We start from the raw sequence: 20,625 nt of genomic DNA, 5'->3' as shown, positions 1-20,625 counted from the left end.
ACCCACAACTATAGTAATGGATGCATGCAAAGAACAGACCCCTTTTTAGCAAGGTTTTGTGGTTATAAGGAACTAGCTAAGGTGACCAGGGTCTTACTTGATGGGCTCCTGGTCTCGGACTCGATGAGACAACAACTCTATTCGACCGAATCGAACTAGAGATGGGTTGGGTCGAGTTGGGTAGCTCCGACTCGCTCACTCAATCTCTCTCTCTCTCTCTCTCTCTCTCTCTCTCTCTCTCTCTCTCTCTTTCCTTTCTCGCTCTCTTTTCTCCCTTCTCCTCCTGGTGTGAATCCCGAGGGCAACAATGTCCCTTTTTATAGTAGAGAGAGGAAGGTTATCAACGGTAGGAAGAAAAACTACTCTTTGCAACGGTTATGATTGAAGGGTGGCCATTTATGGAGCCAATTTGATCCTAGGGATGGGTTGCTGGCGCTCTGGTCTATTAGAAAAGCAAACTTTCAAGCCTAGTGGGGCTCAACTCATGATCAGGTTCAGGTGGGTTATTGGGGAAGATGATCTGCCTATTAATGGCAGATCACTGTCCCATGTATTTCGATATGATCCGACTCGTTTGAACGGACCAGATGGGACCTCTGATCAACGTGGGGCCCACTTTTTCGACGCCAAACGTCAGTTTCAGCTCATCTTGTGAGAATGTTCGATTTTCACCATTATCTTGTGAGATGGAGTATTTCTCTTCCACTAACTCGTACCGCCTCAAGGGAATGGCAGAGATCGCTCCAAGTGGCCCAAGGAATGGCTAGGACCGTGCCAACAAACATTACCTCAAGTGGAACGGTCTTCTAAAGGCTGATGGATGGCTAGGATGGCTTGATTAGCACGATCACGGGCCGCCCATATGGTCGTAGATGGGTCCATCATCTTGGATCCTAGCTGCACGAAGGCTTCCGAACGACTCCGTCTGATCTTCTTCATCCTTATGAATGGACCCAAAAGCCTAAACGGTTTTGGTCCGCCGGGCCCTATGAACAAGATGGACGGTTTGGATCGTCCAGGTAATGGCCAGGGTGGGCCACTTTGGAGGTTGAAGATCATCAGTTTAAATTTTTGAAAAGGAGGGAGAAATCCTACTTTTTGTGAAGGGGTGTGGTCAAAGCTGGTTTGACCAGCTTGACACATCCAGTGCACGGCGTACACGATTGCTTTAAGTGCACTCGTACCCTGTACGAGGTCCACTGTGATGCTTGTGACCAATCCATACCGTCCATTCGCCTTGAGAGCCTTATATAGGGGTCTTGGCCCAGTTTGGGGCAGATGTGAGGCCCAGGTGGGCCATATCACACGTATCAATCCTTCATTGGTCAATAAGCCCTGATCCAAGGGTTGGATTGGTTTGAAATCTGGTTTCAACGGTTAATTGGGGTTTTAGGTCATGATGAGGGTTTGGTTGGCCACTAACTAACCCTCAAGAGTTGATTGTAAGTGTGTTGTGCCAATATCCTTCGATCAGGTGATCTATAATGGCTTTAACTTGAAGTGTTCAATTAAGCTTACCCTCCTTACTGATGTAGGGTTCATTTTAGCTCCTATAGACTCTGATGGATGGCCTCGATGTTGATTGGAAGTCCCATTCTGCACATGTTAAGTTCAGGTCGTCTAGTTAATCGATCTTGGTTTCTATAGACGTAGGTTTAAGAGGTAAAACTCATGTATCAGAGGTACGGGGTGTAACAGTATGGTCTGTAGGCTCCACTGATCACGATGGATGGTCCTGATTATGGAGACGACCCCTGATGGTGGGCCGTTTTGGGATAAGAACGAACTCCATTTGTTTGAATTTCAAACAGCGGGAAAAATGGGAAGAAATCCCCTTTTTTTTTGGATTTTATCGGGTCAGACCTGTTTCGATCGTGCGTATGGTCCCATGCACCGTGGGTGCACACAATCTGTGCACAAGCACGATTTAAAAGTCGGGGTCCACGTGGTGATCGGTGAAATCTATACCATCCGATCACTTTGGTGGTTTCACTTAAGTACTTTTAGTCAAAGGTCAGACAGATCCAAGTTTTTAGGTGGCTTGATCTAGCTATTTACCATCTATAAGCATTGGCTACGTTGATTCTAATTGTAAATTGAAATATAAGGCCCTAACATGAGTTGTTACAAGAACACACCCACCATCATAGGACTTGTAGGAATTGAATCAAGTCCTATCCGGGCACATGTGATATGAACATCTCGAGTCTAGAATCCAAATATCTTAGAGATGATTCGTACGTTAAGAGATCGAGAGGAGGTCTCCTTCTGAGTTCTCTTCTGCTATAATCATTGATTCACTTGTGTTCCCTTTTCCTTTGTTTTTGCTTTCCATGTCATCCTTCCATTTCTGGCAGTCTCTCTTAAAGTGCCCCTTAATGTCGCAATAGAAGCGTCCAACATTTGCCTTCGATTTTGATTTAGAACTTTTCTTTTTGTCAAACCAAGATCGCTCATGTCCCTAACTCCCTTTCATGACTAGCCCTTCCACCTGAGAGTACTCATCACTCGACTTCTTCCTCATGTCGTTAGAAAAGAGTGTCATAGTGATTTATTCAAGCTTCACTGTATTCTTCCCATACAACAGAGTAGTGATGAGATAGTCGTATGACAAGGGAAGTGATGTTAGAAGTAGCACCACTTTATCTTCTTCCTTGACCATCTTTCCGAGCCTTACCAACTTCAGTTTCAGTTTGAAAGGAGATCTAATCCTTTCTGCAATTTCAGTTTAAAAAGTTGTTTCTTCACAAACAACTTATTTGTGATGGGCTTTGACGTGTACATGTCTTCCAACTTCTTTCACATCTTCAAGGAAGATTCCTCATCCAGGACATTATATATAACCTCATCTGACAGACACAAATGGATGGTGCCTATAGATTTCTTCCCGAGATCGCTCCAATCATTATCCGACGTTTTCTCTGATTTTGCTTCCAACAATGTATTGCTCAACCCTTGTGAAACTAGAATGTCCTTGACCTTCCGTTGCCGTAAATTGAAATTGTTCTTCCTATTAAACTTTTGTATATTGAATTTTGATCCTAACATCCTCACTCAAACCCAAACATCCAACTTGACACTCTTATACCACTTTGTTGTAAGTGAACCCGCTCTATATCACACTATAATTATATAAATCAAAGCAAAATAATAATAATAATAATTAAAAAAAAATGAAAAATAAAAACCTAAATCAAACCTTGGGTATTAGAAATTCGGATCTAACACCAGCGCATATATGTACGCTTTATGGAAGCACCATAAACGAAAATAGAATAATTTAATAATATAGGATAACCAATCCAAAAATAAACAATCACAAACAATGATATTTTACATGAAAAAACCCTTACAGGAAAAAATCATGGCATAAAGCGATAAAGATCCACTACAATCAAAACCTTAGAGTTGTATATACTCACCTTCTTCGATTACATATATACTTGATCTCTTCTTGTGATATGCAGCTCTAGGAAATCCTTAAATCCGTTGAAATCCTTCTCAAGCCCTTTACAAGTGTAGAAAACCCTCTCCCTTGACCAACCCTAGCCCCTTGAGAGAAAACACTATTAGATTAAGCCCTAATGAAAAATTGGGCTTAAATACCCTCTTTCACACAAAATCGCAAAACCCAACGGTTGACCGTGAACATCACAGTGAATCACAGTCGACCATGAAATTCCACTGTCAACCGTGAACATCACAATGAGTCAACTGTGCATTGCAGAATGCAAGGTATCTGCACAAGAAATTTCTGGGCCCAATTACCCTCACCTTGAGCCCTACCCAATAAATGGCCCAATCTAATGTAGCGAAGCCCCTCGTCCATATCACGCAAGCAATTATTAAGAATTCCCTCCATGATGAATACACCAAGGAAGTCCCTTTATATCGACTCTCTAGTGGTGTAAAAGTAGCCTGCTTGGACTGGGGCACGGATTGGGTATTATTCCCACCGCGACCTAGCTAGAGACGGATGGTCTTGTCAGGGGCACTGTGGACCATCGTGATATATGTGTTTTATCCAATCCGTCCATCCATTTAAAAAGATCATTTTTGGGCATGGGGTGAAGAATGGAGGTAGATCAAATGCTCGAGTGGACCACACCACAGGAAGTAGTGGTGACAATGACCCCCTCCATTGAAATCTTTCTAGGGCCTACCATGATGTTTATTTTCTATCCAACCTATTCAAAAGATCACATAGACCTGGATGAAGTGAAAATGTAAATATAAACTTGATCCAAAACTTCTGTGTTCCCCAAGAGATTTTCAGCGGTAGACAATCAGTCCCCACTGTTTCATGTATGGTGTGGTTCACTTGAGCATTCCATTTGCCTTACCTTTTTTGTCTCATGACCTAAAATGATTTTTCAAAATGTCTGGACGCCGTGGATAAAACACATACATCATGGTGGGCCTCACAGAGCCCCTAACAGGACCGTCCATCTCTAGCTAGGTCTGGGTGGGGGTAGTACCCAATCCCCGCCCACTTGGACTGGTCTGACTTTATGCCATGCAAGGGTAATAATGGTTTGGGTCAGCTCACTGAGTTAACTGAACTTGTCCACTTCTGAGGCAGATTTGGCCAAACTAAATTGGTAGTAGTTTTTGTTGAAAGTAGAAAATGTGGCTCATATATGCATATACGCAAATGGAATGGGCTAGGGTTGAAACATACAATGACTGGCCCTCCCATATAAGTTATCAATGGGTTGGGCTAGCTGATTAAACTGGAACCAACAATTAAAACAAAATAGTATGATATAAAAATGATGTATGTGTTGTTGTTATTTCAATCTCGGTCATGTGAATTATGCTGGCATGTCAGAATTGAATGTGCGGCTCAATTCAAACTGAACAGCTACAACCCTAAGTACCTATCACGTTAGAAATTGGTTGTATATGACCAAAACAGTGTTACTTAAGATGATTAGGCGATTGTCAAAGGGAGGGGTTCGTCATCTGAAAATAGGTCACACCTCTACCTTTTGTATGAAAAGACATTTTTCACTTGAGTAATGATAAAATAAAAAGTAAATTCTTACAATCAGCCATGAAGAACAACCGTAGAACACCTATCTGAATGGAGAACTTGAGTGGACATTCACTCCATCTATCAATTGGGTGAGATTGTGTTAGAACGTCATCTAAAAACTCAACTAGATCCATAACTCAATGGGCCATATCAAACGGTGATGCGGAGATGCCCATTATGGAAACCTTCTTGGGGCTGCCAAACTTTTGCATCAGCCTAATATTTTCTCCCATTCATCCTTTCAAACAGCCTAATGCTTAAAGTGGGCCCTGGATGGTTTATATGGTAGGAGTCCCAATCCAATTGTTTAATGGTCTGGGCTCACTCAAGTTGTCAATATGCTAACTTCTTGGGCTATCAACTAGCATAAGCTAACATAATAGATGGACTGAGTGATATCACACCATCATTTACAGTGGGCTCCACAAAACCTTTTGTTACATATAGACTCCTCGGTAAATCACATTGGTTAAGCTTATATGAAGTATAGAGACATGGATGGGCTATTTGGCATTAAAGAATTTGGAAGCACAAAATCCCTTCAAATGAAGGCCACAAACATTCATTTTTCTTTTAAAAAGAATAATATTTCACGCCCCTTTCTATGACTGCGTGTGTAAAATTAGCAACAGCTTCTCCGGTTAGATAATAATAAAAATGTTGATGCTTTTTTCTTTTTCTTTGTTTTTTTTTTTGTTTCACACACACACACACACCCCACGCACACTCACGCTAGTGGAATTTCACCACCTATGGGTACTCGAACCCTTGACCGGGTGTTGACTCCTGAGAGTCTACCACCCGAGCAAGAGTAAGGACCTAGAAATGTTGATGCTTATGCTCATGGATAAAGGTCTAACCTCGTTAGACACCATGGATTTGGAAAACTTGGGATTGAAGATCCTTGAATTTGACATACATTGGATTCGGTATTCTCTAGTTGTGTACCCTGGATTCAAAATCTCATATGACGTAAAACTAGCTATGCACGTAAATTATGTAGTATATTTATAGGAGTTTGAATTTAATTACTAAATTGACTTTAATATCCTTAATTAGTATACATATGTGATGTTTGACACAATGATTATAATAAGGCCATTGAAATATATACTTTAGCCAAAAATGAAGAAATTCCAAGCCTTGTATGGGCTGCAAGCATAGGATCACAACCGACCAACTAACCAATTTTTTTAATTACATGGGCAACGTTTGGACTGCTTAGATTGTTCTATTGAAGTAAGTTTAGTGATGCAGTTGATAATCTAAATGTTTTAGGGTATTATAAGTGGGCCACGTGTATAATTAATATATTAATAGCCTAGCAAGCCATATGTTACTCCTAACTTTAAAAATAGGTAAAAAATAATGAGAGAATTCATAATCCAGACAAAATGGAGCGACTACAAAACTCACTAAAAGTGAGAATTTGAAATTCCCTGAATTTGGAATACCCTCCAATCTACGGTTCAAATACCCTCAAATTCCGCCTTCGGTTGGTTGTTGGTCAAATCGTGCCTCTCGTCAGCTTAATTGGATTATCCTGACACTCTGATAAATGACAAGTACTTTGCATCTGCCTGTATTTTTGTTGGGTTCCAAAGTTCATACATGTTTTATTTCCTGTGTTAATCTAGGCTTTGTTATTAAAAAATTGAGATCTACAATTGGGTCAAGCTGTTCATTTTACTGGGCCATAAAAATCAAACCTCGATTCAATAAATAAGTTTATAGGCACCACCCGATCCCAATAAAGTGGCCCACTGCTAAAAGTTAATCTTGCCAGGCACCCTACCTGCACGCCTAGTGGCAAACCAAAGGAGTGATGTAAGGGAAAGAAGGAAGTTGAAACCGAAAGCAAGTCCTCTTTGAAAGCCAAAATGGTTACTCCTCACAACATAATGTAATCATGGGGACATCATAAAGAAGAAATTTATTTTCAAGAAAAAGAAAAAGAAGGCCTAACCTAATCTCCAGCTAGGTATGTCTGTCAATGGGCGGGTCCGGAGCAGGCCTATTTAAAATATTGATTTTCCCTGGGCTAGGCCGGCCTCATTGCCGACCTTGAATCTAGGCCTCAACAGAAAGGTTACCCTTGGTCTTGGGTCAAACCATTTGTTTGATGGGCGTAAAATCAAGTCCAAGCTCATCGTGGTAGTCCCAAAGCAGGACAACCAACATTACCATCGATAGCCTTTTCAGGACTAGAGCTGTACACCAGCTGAATCGAGTTGAGCTCGGCACAGCCATTCGATCTTTCGAGCCAAGTTTGAGTTCGAATCTATGAGCTGAGTTTGAGTTCAAATTTTAGGATATTTAATATATATAAAATATATTATAATATATCTAATATAATTTACCTAAATATAAATATTTATATTAAGTGAATCTGATCTGAGCTGAATCAATTCAAACCAAGTTAAGTTCAAGTCGAGTCGAGTCAAGCTCAATCTAGTACGAACTCTTCGAGCTCAAAGAAGCAGCTCAACTTGGATTGTACCCAATTTCGAGCCGAGTCAAATCAAAATTTTCCGAGTCGAGTTGAGCAAGATAAGCGAGCTAACTCGATTTGCGTATAGCTCGATTCAAGACTCAAATGAGTTGGATGCGACTTGTCCGAGCGGACTTGGACTCAGTCAAACCCAATTCCATTTTGATAATATGGGTCACCCTCGATTTGGGTGAGCCGGGTCGATTCAGCTTCGACTTGGGTGTATCCCTGACTCCACTCAGGACTAAACAAGTGGGTCCAAGTTCCAGAGTCTTTTAGCAGTGATTTAGTGGGGCATTGTCAACGTGTGATTAAATTCATTAAATGTAGACCGATTCTCATCTTCTTCTTCAACTATTTTTCCTAAATCACAGGTTTATACACTATTAATGAACGGCTAAGATACTCTAAATGTCCATGAGTTCCAGTATGAGAGGGTAGAGAGAGGTGGGTAGGGTTTAGAGATGGAAAAGGTGATGGTTATCCTATAGTTATTTCATAGAATGATGATCCAATGTAAGAGGTCCATGAACAGCATATTCCCACCATTGGATTGCATGAATGTCAGAGATCCACACCATTCATCAGGTACTTTACATGATTGAAAATAATTGGACCCAAATTCAATAGTTTGAAAAGCTGGGTTTTTCTCTAAAAGGTCCAATGGTTGAAGTTCAGCTTACGTGTGTGGCTCATTTGATTATTATTATATCCCCGTTTTTTTTTTTTTTTTTAAATATATGGCATGCACACTGTGTGATCTTCCGATGAATGGCCTAGATCTATTGCATGTGGTAGAGAGACTCCCGTCACCCAATTGTATTAAAAAAAACATATACATGGCACACGTGCGTGAGGAAGGAGGTTTTTGTGTGTGGGAGAGGGACGCGGATCAGCAGCGACCCCGGATCCAGCCAGGTGGGTGCAACCCTGACCGTAAGGCCCACTTAGATTTTGTATATCCACGCCGTCCATCCGTTTTTCCAGCTCATTTTAGGGCATGGTTCCAGATTTGAGGCAGCTCCAAATCTCAGGTGGAGCATACCACATGAAAACAATGGTGATTGAACGCCCACCATTAAAAACTTCCTATGGCCACTGTAATGTTTACTTGCCGTCGAATCTGTTGATTAGGTTAGGCAGACCTGTATCAAGAGAAAACATAAATAGCAGCTTGATCCAAAACCTTTGTGGCCCCCTGAATTTTTTAATGGTGGGAATTTAATCTCTACTGTGTGGTCCACGTAAGATTTAGATCTTTGGGACCATGCCCTAAAATGAGCTGGAAAAACGCATGAACGGCATGGATATACAAGGCATACATCTAGGTGGGCCCTACTGCGAGTATTAAAAATGAGAGACATGATAGGAAAAGAGGAGATTGATACTGTATTATAATGGTTGTGTGGTAAGTAATGAGTACAACACCTCAAATATCTGAGGCCCACTGTGTCGTGTGCTTTACATCAGCTCCGTCTGCCATGTGCAACCCTCAGTTGTAGACTCCAGGTCCAGAAATCTTTCTGTTCCAAACCTCAGGTGGGCCACACAACATAGAAAATGAGGAGAAGCCACCAACCATAGGTTTGTGTGTAGGGCCTACCAGGGTATATAAATTTCATCCAACCCGTCCTTAAAATGCGCCTCTGGTGATTGAAGGGTCCTTCAAAAAATTCAGCTTGATACAAAAGTTAAGGAGGCACACCATCCTCGTGATTAGTTAATATGAGTTTTCTTTCACGTGGATCTTTGATCCTTGCAATGATTGCAATGAGACATTGATGATGGACGGTGTGGATTTAAAACACAACAAGGTGGACCCTAAAAACTTGTGGGTCGTACACTCTATGTAATTATTGCAGAGGATTCTATTGCGCGGGTGCCCCGTGCGTGTGATACGGAGAGCGAGTGTGCAGAAAGTGCAAGGAAAGGATTTTTAAAAGGGTCGCGGATAGGGTACCACCCCACAAGGACTTCGCTAGAGACTGACGGTCATTTCAGGGGATTTGTGGGGCCCACCTTGATGTATGTGTTTTATCAAGGCCGTATATTTATTTTGAATTATAATTTTAGGGTATGATTCCAAAAATGAGGTAGAACAAACGCTCAAATAGACCACACCATAGGAAGCAGTGGGGATAGAAATTTTACAGTTGGAAACCTCATAGGGCCCACCGTGATGTTTATTTTCCATCCAACTTGTTCATAACGTCAAATATGCTTGGATGAAGGAAAATCACAAATATAAGCTTCATCCAAAACTTTTGTGGTCCCAAAAAGTTTTCAACGGTTGGATTTCAATCCCCACTGCTTCCTGTGGTGTGGTCCATTTGAGCTTCCAATTTGCCTAATTTTTGGGCTCATGACTTAAAATGATTTTTGAAAAATGGATATACAGCGGGGATAAAAAAAATATACATTATGGTGGCCCACAGAGCCTCTAATAAGACCGTCCGTCTCTAGCCTGGTACTCGTGATGTAGTACCCAAACCGCGTACTTCTAAAAGGGCGTGGGATGGTGTTTATATGTCATCTAATATTAGATTATATTAATGTAATTTAACTTTCATTACATTTTAGGAAATTTTGTATTTATGTAAATCGGTAGTAATTAGATTATGAATTTGTACTTAGCTGTAACTTTAGGTTAGGATATTTTCATTTACAACCTTATATCTCCCCTATAAGGGAACTTTCCTCTTCTAATAAAATCTAGAGTTCTCCCTAAACAAATTTTTTTTTCTTTTCTTTTCTTTTCTTTTTTCTTTAAACACACGCACACCCCCACACACTCACGCTAGGTGGAATTTCACCACTTATGGATACTGAAACCCTTGACCGGGTGTTGAAACTCCAGAGAGTTCTCCCTGAACATGGTATCACTGCTATACCATGAAATCTAACCAGAGGGGAGTATTTAGATTAAATTTCTTTGATTTAATTTTTCATTAGATTTTTAAAAAATTTCTATCTATATAAATTAATACTAATTAGATTTATAATCTGTAATTTATTTCCATTTACAGCCTATGAGTATTTTTGTCTCCAAAAGCAATTTAAAAAAGACTTACATAAATTTGTAGGCGTTACCATGATGTATGTGACATATCCACGCCATCCATCTGCTTTACCAGAACATTCATAAGCCTAAAAATGAGGCAGATCCAAAGTTCATGTGGCCTACACCATACGTAACATTGGTGGTGAAACGTCCCCCACCAGAACATTCATGAGCCCAAAAATGAGCCAGATACAAAGTTCATGTGGCCTACACCGCAGGAAACATTGGTGGTAAAACGTCCACCACCGGAGCATTCATGAGCCCAAAAATGAGCCATATCCAAAGTTCATGTGGCCCACGCCATAGGAAACATTGGTGGTAAAATGTTAACGGTTGAAAAAAAAAAATTAAAAACAAAATCCTCAAGCCCACAAGATTGTATATTTGTGAGTTGACCTCTTCATTAGGGCTACACATGGGGGTCCTTACTCTTGCCCAGGTGGTAGACTCTCAGGAGTTTCAACTCCCGGTCATGGGTTCGAGTACCCATAGGTGGTGAAATTCCAACAGCGTGAGTGTGTGGGGTGTGTGTGCGTGTGTAAAATAAAATAAAAAAAAAAAAAAGAGGGTACACATGGAACCGGTAAACCGGATCGGAACTGACCGAACAATATGGTTTGGTCCGGTTCTAAAGTGCACCGGCTCTAGTTCAAAGAACCGAGATTAGTTCGGTTTAGTTCTCGGTTTGCAGTTATGTAGAACCGAAACGAACCGTGAACCGAACCTAGAACCTAGAACCGTAAACCGAACCTAGAACCGAACCATATATATTAAAAAAAAAAAAAAAAAAAAAAAAAAAAACACTAACTCTTCATTCTCTTCACGCCGCCCTATTGCAGTACTGCCCCCATTCCATTCCTCTCTCTCTCTCTCTCTCTCTCTCTCTCTCTCTCTCTCCCCCTCTAGAACCATAGAACCAATTCGGAATCGGATTGGCTTTTACGGTCCAGTTCTAGTTCAGTTATAGGGTGCAAACGGTCCGGTTCCAATTTTCTTAGAACCGTTAGGAACGGTTCGGTTCCGATTTCACCCCAAAACCGATCCGAACCAACCTGTGTCAACCCTACTCTTCATCTTAAAGCCCTCAAAATTGTTTATTTCGCATACCTCTTTATCCTAAAGGGCACTACTCCCTCCTCCACCGATCCTCCAAGGAGAAGCCCCCGAACCAGCCCGTCATCTAATCTACAATGCACATCAATTCTGGGACCAACCACAAATTCTACAAGGATATGCCCTGAGCAACCAATCTAGTCGTCAGTCACAACCAGTCTTAGACTCACCAGCCAGTTGTTCTCATGGGGACAACCCCAGAGCCACCACTCATTGCCAGCCATCCACCAATCACCTTATAATGAGGATATCGCAACCCATTTTACATGCCACATGAATTGGACAAATCAGCCCACATAGTACCTATCTCGGAAAATTCACCCAAACAACCACTTGTTCTCTTTGGGGCAAGCCCGGCACCCCGGACGAATCACGTAGCTCCCATCTCCTACCAACCATCATCTCCACCATTGCAACCTCCTTTGGTTCTTCAGAGAAGGGTGGTGCCAATTTTTGACGACAAAACAATCCTATAGTACTATCCAAAGTGCTCCAAGGTGGGAAACATGAACCCAAATGGGTGATGTTTTAGGAGAGATATGCCCAAAGGAGATTCCAAGGGAAAAACTGCATATGATGTAGCGACCCAACTCAAAAATATTCCTTTCCAAATCTTAGTTTGGGAACTTCTCCGCACACTCCAAACCCATCGAGAAATGTTCATCAAGACCCTGAACAACGCACGTATCTCTTAGGAAGCACCGCCTGAAATGGCTGCACATATGATAAGACAACTCCTTATCCCGCGAGTCATCACCTTTTCTAACAGCAAGCTGCCACTAAAATATTGCAATCATGTGCATCAATTAAATATCCTAGTTTGTCACAAGGATAGTAGTATCACAGTCGTAATTATCGACAATGGTTAAAGTTTGAATGTATGCTCGCTACGAACTACAACATGTCTAGGACTGGAACCGTCCATGTTCGGGCTGAGCAACATGAACGTTAGAGCATTTGACAATTCCCGAAGACAAGTCTAGCAAGATATTGACATTGAATAGCAAATCGGTCCAAACACATCTACAATCACATTTCAAGTCTTAGGCATTCCTTCATCGTTCAATCTCCTCCTCGGCTGCCCCTAACTATATAAGGTTGGGGCCATACCTTCGAATCTTCACGAAAGAGTCAAGTATATCCTTGAAAATAAAGTGATCTGCATTTTAGTTGACCCTGAATGACTCTTTCCCACAAAAGAATCTCTTCTAGGAGAGCCCAAAATCCCACTCATTAGTACTTAGGGCCCAGATAGGGATAACTCATGCTAGAGTTTTAAATTTAAGGCAGTGGATAATGTGTTAGCTGCCTATCCCCTCAGATCAAATTATATCTTTAATCCCGTCGAGCAACAAATCTTGAATTATTAGCTCGAACACTAAGATATTGTTAAGGTAATTGAGGTGCAAGAAAAGATAGGTAGGACTGGACTAGGATATGAGTCTCCCTCGAAGGACGAGCCAGAGGAGCCAGAACTAAGAGGAGATGGAAAGGATGAGAGATACGTCGCCCTCTTTCCCTCATACCAGTCAGGTTCACCAATGACGAATTTATCCACTTTGATGAAGATCCAAATCCCTCCCCACCAAACCGCGATCATAATCTCACCCTCATAGAGTTGCCCAAGGAACATGTGGGTAAGGGACAAGAGTTGCCCTACCTTGATTGGACCTCCATCATTGTCCCACTAGAGTTACAATAACCTGAGGAGTGATACAACCTCAGAGGTTAAGAAGATGCCACCTCATCTGACATTGAGTCGAAGCTCAGCCCCCGCTTCATCATGATGGTTGGGCATGACAGGTCAAATCCACCCACTGCCTTCTCAGGCCCTACCTTCCAAGGGGAGGGAATGTTGGGCACCAATTGGTTCACAATCCCCATGACAGTTTAATCTATTGATCAAATGTCTAACAATGTCAGCTTGGAAAAAAAATGTCCATGTCAATAGTCATCGGCACCATGAGCTGAATCGGGGTAGCCCCTAGTTCGAAGTGTCATCTTGCTTAAGGATCAATAAATTTAAAAATCCAAAAACTTATACAACTTATAAAATCCAAAAATAACAAAAAACACTGAAAAGCTAAAAACATTTGAAATTTTTCAAAAAGCCAAAAAATCATAAAACTCTTAAAAACACTGTTAAAATCCAAGCAGTAAGGTGTCAGACTTATTTGATGAGTCGCATGGATTCGAAATTGATGTCTATGATTTTGATGTAGAACTATACTTTGAACTCATGGGTTTAAAAGAGGTCAAGGATGGGGGAAATAATGATCCGACTTCTGAACTCGAGGATCTCCTCGAAAAGTTTGATTCCAAAACCAACATCACACTCGTTGATTTTGAGATGGTCAATCTTAGAACCCCTGAGAATCCTTGGGAAGTACGCATTGGAAAGAACTTATCCCATGATGATATGTAGTGGATGATCGAGTTCCTGACACCATGGTTGTTAAATTTTGCCTTCTCCTACAAAAACATGTCGGCACTCGACGAGGACCTAGTTGTACATCATCTACCCATGAAGCCTAAATTCAAGCTAGTCAAGTAGAAATTGAGAAGAATGTGACCAGAATGGATCCTGAAGATACGTGAAGAGTGATTAAACAATATAATGAAGGCTTTCTGGTAGTATCCAACTATTCGAAATGGCTGGCCAACATTGTCCCTATCCCTAAGAAAAATGACAAGGTCTGGATGTGAACCGACTTCCGGGACTTTATCATGGTTAGTCCGAAGGACGAGTTCTTGCTACCTCACATCGATACCCTAGTCAACAACACAACAGGACAAGAGATTCTCTTTCATAAATGGCTTATTCGCATACAATCAAATCAAAATGGCTGAAAAAGATCATGAAAAGATATCATTCATCACACCATGGGGAACCTTCTACTGTTGAGTCATGCCATTCAGGTTTAAAAACACCGGAGCAACATGCCAGCAAGCTATGACAGCACTATTCCATGACATGATAAACAAGGAGCTCAAAGTCTACGTGGATGACATGATCATCAAGTCCTGAAGTATCGAGGGGCATTTCAGAGATCCCAAAAAGCTCTTCGACCATTTGGAAAATTTTAAACTCTGCCTCAACTCACAAAAGTGTCTCTTTGAGGCGACTGGGGGCAAGTTACTCAAATTCATTGTCAGTGAAGATGACATCTGAGTCGACAAGTCAAAAGCCAAAATAGTCATCGAAATGTCAGCCCCGAAGACTAAGAAAGAAATCCGAGGCTTCTTGGGCAGAATATAGTACATCAGTTGCTTTATCGCCTGGCTCATGCCCATATGTGAGCCCATATTTAAGCTGCTCTACAAAAATGTACTAAAAGAATGGAATGACGATTGTTAGAAAGCCTTCGACAGAATCAAGGAATACTTGTTGGATCTACTAGTATTAATCATGTTGGTACTAGGGAGACAACAACTACTTTACATCTCAATAGCCGATGATGTTATCAGGTGCCTCCTTGGCCAACATGATGACACTAGAAGAAAATAGCAAGTAATCTATTATCTCAGTCATTAATTCATAGACTACGAGTCCATATACTCACCAATCGAAAAGACATGCCTTGCCCTTGTATGGGCTACTCAACGCCTATGTCAGTATATGATAGCTTATCCATTCCTCCTGCTCACATGTATGGATCTATTGAAGTACCTGTTTGAGAAACCGGCGTTGATCAGTAAAATAACAAAATGACAGTTGTTGCTTTCTAAGTTTGACATCACCTATGTCACACAAAAGGCAATTAAGGGGCAAACACTAGCCGATCACCTCGCAACACACTCGATTCCCAACTACCAGCCGTTAAAGACATTTTTCCCCAACTAAGATATCTTTTTCCTTGAGGAAGAAGAAGGACTAGAGGTAAATAAGTGGACTTTGTACTTTGATGGTGCGGCTAACGTTAGAAGAAGCAGACTAAGGGCAATCCTCTACTCTCCAGATGACATACCCATCCCTATCTCGAGAAGGCTAGCTTTGGATGCATGAACAACATAGTCGGGTACGAAGTATTTATAGCAGGCTTAAAAGAATGATTCGTCTTATGAGTGAAGAAGCTGAGGGTCTTCGGTGATTCATAACTCATCTTCACAGCTCATCATTAATCAAACAAATGTGACTGGAGAACGAAAGATGAGAAGCTGATTCCTTATCACGTTTATCTCAAAAATCTCATCAACACAAAGTCACTTTTACATACATGCCGCGTACCAAGAGTCAATTTGCAGATGCTCTGACTACACTAGCATCCATGCTAGAAATTCCTAGAGGTGTAGCCCAATGGAAACTTACAGTTGAACTCCAAGAAGACTCGACATTCTTCCAATAAATTAAAGAAGCCAAAATGCCACCTAATGGGCATCTGTAGTATACAAACACCAACAAATATCTAGAAGACAAGGTGTACCCAAAAAGTGCCGCATCAATGGACTGTTGCACAATTCAGCGACTAGCAGCGTAGTTCACAATCAATAACGACATCCTATACAAACGGTCCTTCTACTAGGTCCTACTATGATGTGAAGATGAGGTAGAAGCAACAAAAATCATGTAAGAAGTCAACAATGGAATATGTGATTCATACATGAATGCGTATATGATGGCCAAGAAGATCCTGCAACTAAGATACAACTAGCTGACAATGGAAATGGATTGCTGCAAGCATGTTAGGATATGCTTTAAATGTCAAGAGCATGCGAATCAGATCCATGCCCCTGATTCGGAATTATACAAACTGACGACACCTTTGCCTTTCTCAATGTGGGGTATTGGCATCATCGGCAAAATCAGCCTCAAAGTATCTAATGGCCACAAGTACATCCTGGTGGCAGTTGATTACTTCACCAAATGAGTGAAGGCAACATCTTATACTGCCATAGCATCATCACATATAGTATAGTTTCTAAAGAACAACATTATTAGCCACTATAGAGTACCATATGTCATCATCACAAATAATAAGACACCCTTTGTAAATCGAAAGTTGGATAAATTTCTCTAATAATTCAAAATTAAGTGGCATCGATCAAGATCCTATCGATCGCAGATGAATGTAGGGGTTGAGGCTGTCAACAAGACACTCATTCACATCCTTGAAAGATGATAAAGACGTACCATGATTGGTCAGAGAAGTTTCCCTATGCACTTTGGGCTTATCGAACGTTCATATGCACTGTAATGGGCGCCACTCCATACAAGCTTAGATACAGAATGGAGGTTGTTCTACTAGTTGAGGTAAAGATTTTCTCACTATACTTATTATTGGAAAGTGAAGTTGAAGAGGGAGAATGGATACATGTCTACTATAATTAATCACATCTAGCAAACAAAAAGCGTATGCAAGAGACTTACCAGAAGAAGATCGCATGAGCATACAATAAGCGAATCCACATGAGAATATTCAGAATAGGAGACATGGTAATGAAAAAAATCCTACCTCCTCACTTGCCTAATCCAATGAGCAAATTCAAGCCCACCTAGGAAGGCTCACTCATTGTTTGAGAAATACTTCCTAAAAGTGCACTCCACCTCACCAATATTGATCTTCATAAGCCAATCAACACCAACTACGTCAAAATTCACTATGGGTAGAAGGGTGGATGGGAGAAGCCACCCGAAGTCAAGCCTCGTCCCTCTCTACCAACATGCCCAAAAAAAAGTTTAAAAAAAATGTGTACAATAAAAAAGGAAAAAAAAAAAAAAAAAAAAAAACAAGCAGCCCAAAATTTTTGAAAAACAATAAGGGCGTGAAAAAAAAAAAAAAAAAGAAAGAAGAAAAACACCAAAAAGAGTTCCTAGGGGCAAAAACCCACCAACCTCCTTCACCATTTAAAAGATCTTGACCTCAAGTAGTGTGTTTCAAAGCCCCCCGCTACCTTGAAAACTTCACTCGGCTAGTGATGATGGAATAATTCCTGACCATAGGAAAATGAAGAGAGAGAGAGAGAGAGAGAGAGAGAGAGAGAGAGAGAACGAAAACAAAAAAAAACAAAGAAAAGTACATCCAAAGCAAAATGGGCAAGTTAAAAACCTACAGGGCCCCTTGAGTAAAAATAATGTATGCACAACAGGCCTGGTGAAAACCCAAAGAGCACCAGGGGCAAGAAAGCAAGGCTATCAAGGAGCAAGCAAGAACAAATACCCGGGACGTGGAGAAAACCTCAAAGGGCACCATGGCAAACATAATGAGTGAAATCAGACATAGTGAAAACCTAAAAAGACACTATGGGTAAAAAGGGTAAAAAGAAATAGGAAGAAAAAAGAAGAAGAAGAAGAAGAGAAGCAAAAACAAAGCATTCCTTGACTCCGGCCTAGGTTTGTATCTCGAAGACAAAGTGTGAAAACCCTGACATTCAAGAACTTTCAGCTTGGCCCAAATTTAGTAAGGAACTTGTAATCCGCACTTCTAAGGGTTATCCAAAACCCTCATGAATCAATTCAAATCTCACAGAAGACGGACTTTGGAACAATCAAGTGTCTAACCCTGTCATCCAAAGCACCAAAATCAAAACAATAGATCATATAGACAAGACTAGCACAAAAAGCTTTTTATTTTGTCTCTTCTGTAGGAAGTTATGTTTGCCTAAAAAAAATGGGTGCACATGTATATATATAAACAAACACCCACGAAAAAATCCATTGATGCGGGTTGCATCACTCAAGCCATAGGCATCTCTCTGAAATGCCCAATCAGACAACAACCTCAGCAAACTGCCTAGGTGAGTCTCGCTCCATCTACTCCAACTTTTTAATCCTTCAGCTGAAGCGATCTATTTCTATTTGTAGGTATACAAGCACCCTTGATAGTAAAGAGAATATTAATGATTTTGGCTTTGCCCAGCAATGTAAGATGCTGTTGGCTAAAAAAGGGGGAGAGAGGAGAGCCCCCCAAATTTATAAGGGTATGCTCTCTTCTGCAATTTTGTTTAGGTTATCTCCATTTCGTGCGTGAATGGTGGTTCTCAGATGAGGGAATCGTTCTTCTTTAAATAGGCAGATTAGAATGCGCCGACTTAAAACATGCTTGAAGTTGGACGCCGAGCAACGAGCCCGTCTCAATAAAAGCTAATCTTGATCGCATCTACTGGATTGTGAGATGATAGGTTAGAGTTACTTTTTTAAAATCCAAAAAAAAAATAAATCTTTACAATAAAAATCGACTTTGATTGTAGCTATTGCAATCCTCAGTGGAAACGAGAGCAAGTCGAACTTATTTAAAACTTCAAAAAAAAAAGAGGTCAAAATAAAAATCGCCTAACGACACTCACCCACGAGATTGGGCAGATATCTTCAAAATAAATGACCCAGAAAAATCTTTTAAAAATATTTTACAATAAAACCCCATGGAACTATGTTCTACAGGTGGGGATCCTTCACAAAAACATTAAAAAAAAAAAAAAAACTAAAAAAAAAAAAAAAAAAAAAAAAACTAAAAAATTTTCAAAAAATCTTCAAAAATACAACACGCATGACATCTAAGGTAGTAGGTTGTCTTTCATACCTCCTAGTTGGTGCCGACACAACAACAATAATTGATTTTGGTTTTCTCTGATTTTCATCGAGATCATATACGAAACATGGGGCGGTTGGCCTAAACTCTCAGTGTCAGGTCGTTCATCTCGAAATAGAGAATGTTTACTTCTGGATTAGCGCAACCACACCTCAAGTTGCAAAAAAGTTCATTACAACCAAAGTGGAAAAATCAAAAACATGATTGGCAAAAGAATAACCCAAATGACTCTAGTCCGAGACACTTGTAAACCTAACTCATTGTAGTGTGGGAGATCTGTAAAGCCGCAAAAAGCGGAGGCAACTGCCCATTACAAATGTCCTGTCTTATAAGCAATCCTAGGAGATCGTGCAACATAAAAAAACTACCTCTCCATATCCAAGTGTGTTATCCTCATAAGGCCACAGAAAGAACAGGGGCTCTAACCACTTATAATCCTTATTGTAGACTTCCTCAATGCACACATGCTGATCACGGCACAAAAGGGTTGCAATTTGAAGCCCCGTAAACCTATAGAACGTGCAGGGACAAATTGCAATGTTTTCCCCAACCCTCGTGAGACATCCAGGTTAGTCTTTAACCAGACAAGCCTCTCGACAATGACACTCTAGCGAGGAATATACCAGTTTGCATATACATCTAATCTAAGGGGTAGGGTGTCTACTCGCTTTGGCATTCGGTTGTACCCCAACCTCTGTCAAAGAGGGGCATCTGTAAATACCCAATTCGAAGGAGATCATATCTCACCCATGACTTTAATAGGCCCCAACCAGGGTACATGCATGGCTAAAGGTATGCCCCGAAGGCAATCATCAGAGCGGATCAGACAAAGTCACGTCATGTAGGTGATATGACCTTGAGGAAGTACAAGTATTTAACTCACCCACGGAGCCTCACAATATCAATTCAACCCAGATACGGAGTGGGTAATCTGTAATCCTTGAAACAGATTTCCCAAGATCATATCTAGACAGATACGGTTCTTGCAATACTATATTTGTGAATAGCCGCCCTGAACACCAATCATAACTTGTCCTGAACCAAAGGCCATATACATGATCCTAAGGTTGCCCTAAGCGAGCTTGGCTCAGCATATTCCGATCCGAGCTGAAGACTAACGTGTCACTTGGTTTTTTTTTTTCTATTTAAGGCAACATGTTGCCACAGTTCAAAAGAGATGAGAAGAGGATGAAATGCCAAAGAGAGCAATGTAAGGGAGAAGCAGATGTTGCCAGAGAGTTTGGTCCAGGAATTGGCTTTGTCTGAATATGCTCTGACAGTAACTAACTCCCATTACTATCGAAGCATGTACCTAACTCTCTATACGCTATGAAATATTCCTTTCGTCAGGTCCCCCTATCTGTTAATGTCAAAGCCAAAGCTGTCACTGAATTCA

The sequence above is a fragment of the Magnolia sinica genome, chromosome 9 (assembly GCF_029962835.1).
Source record: "Magnolia sinica isolate HGM2019 chromosome 9, MsV1, whole genome shotgun sequence".
In the NCBI taxonomy this organism is placed as follows: Eukaryota; Viridiplantae; Streptophyta; class Magnoliopsida; order Magnoliales; family Magnoliaceae; genus Magnolia; species Magnolia sinica.
The sequence above is the reverse complement of the archived record's forward strand: the minus strand, read 5'-3'. Positions refer to the sequence as shown.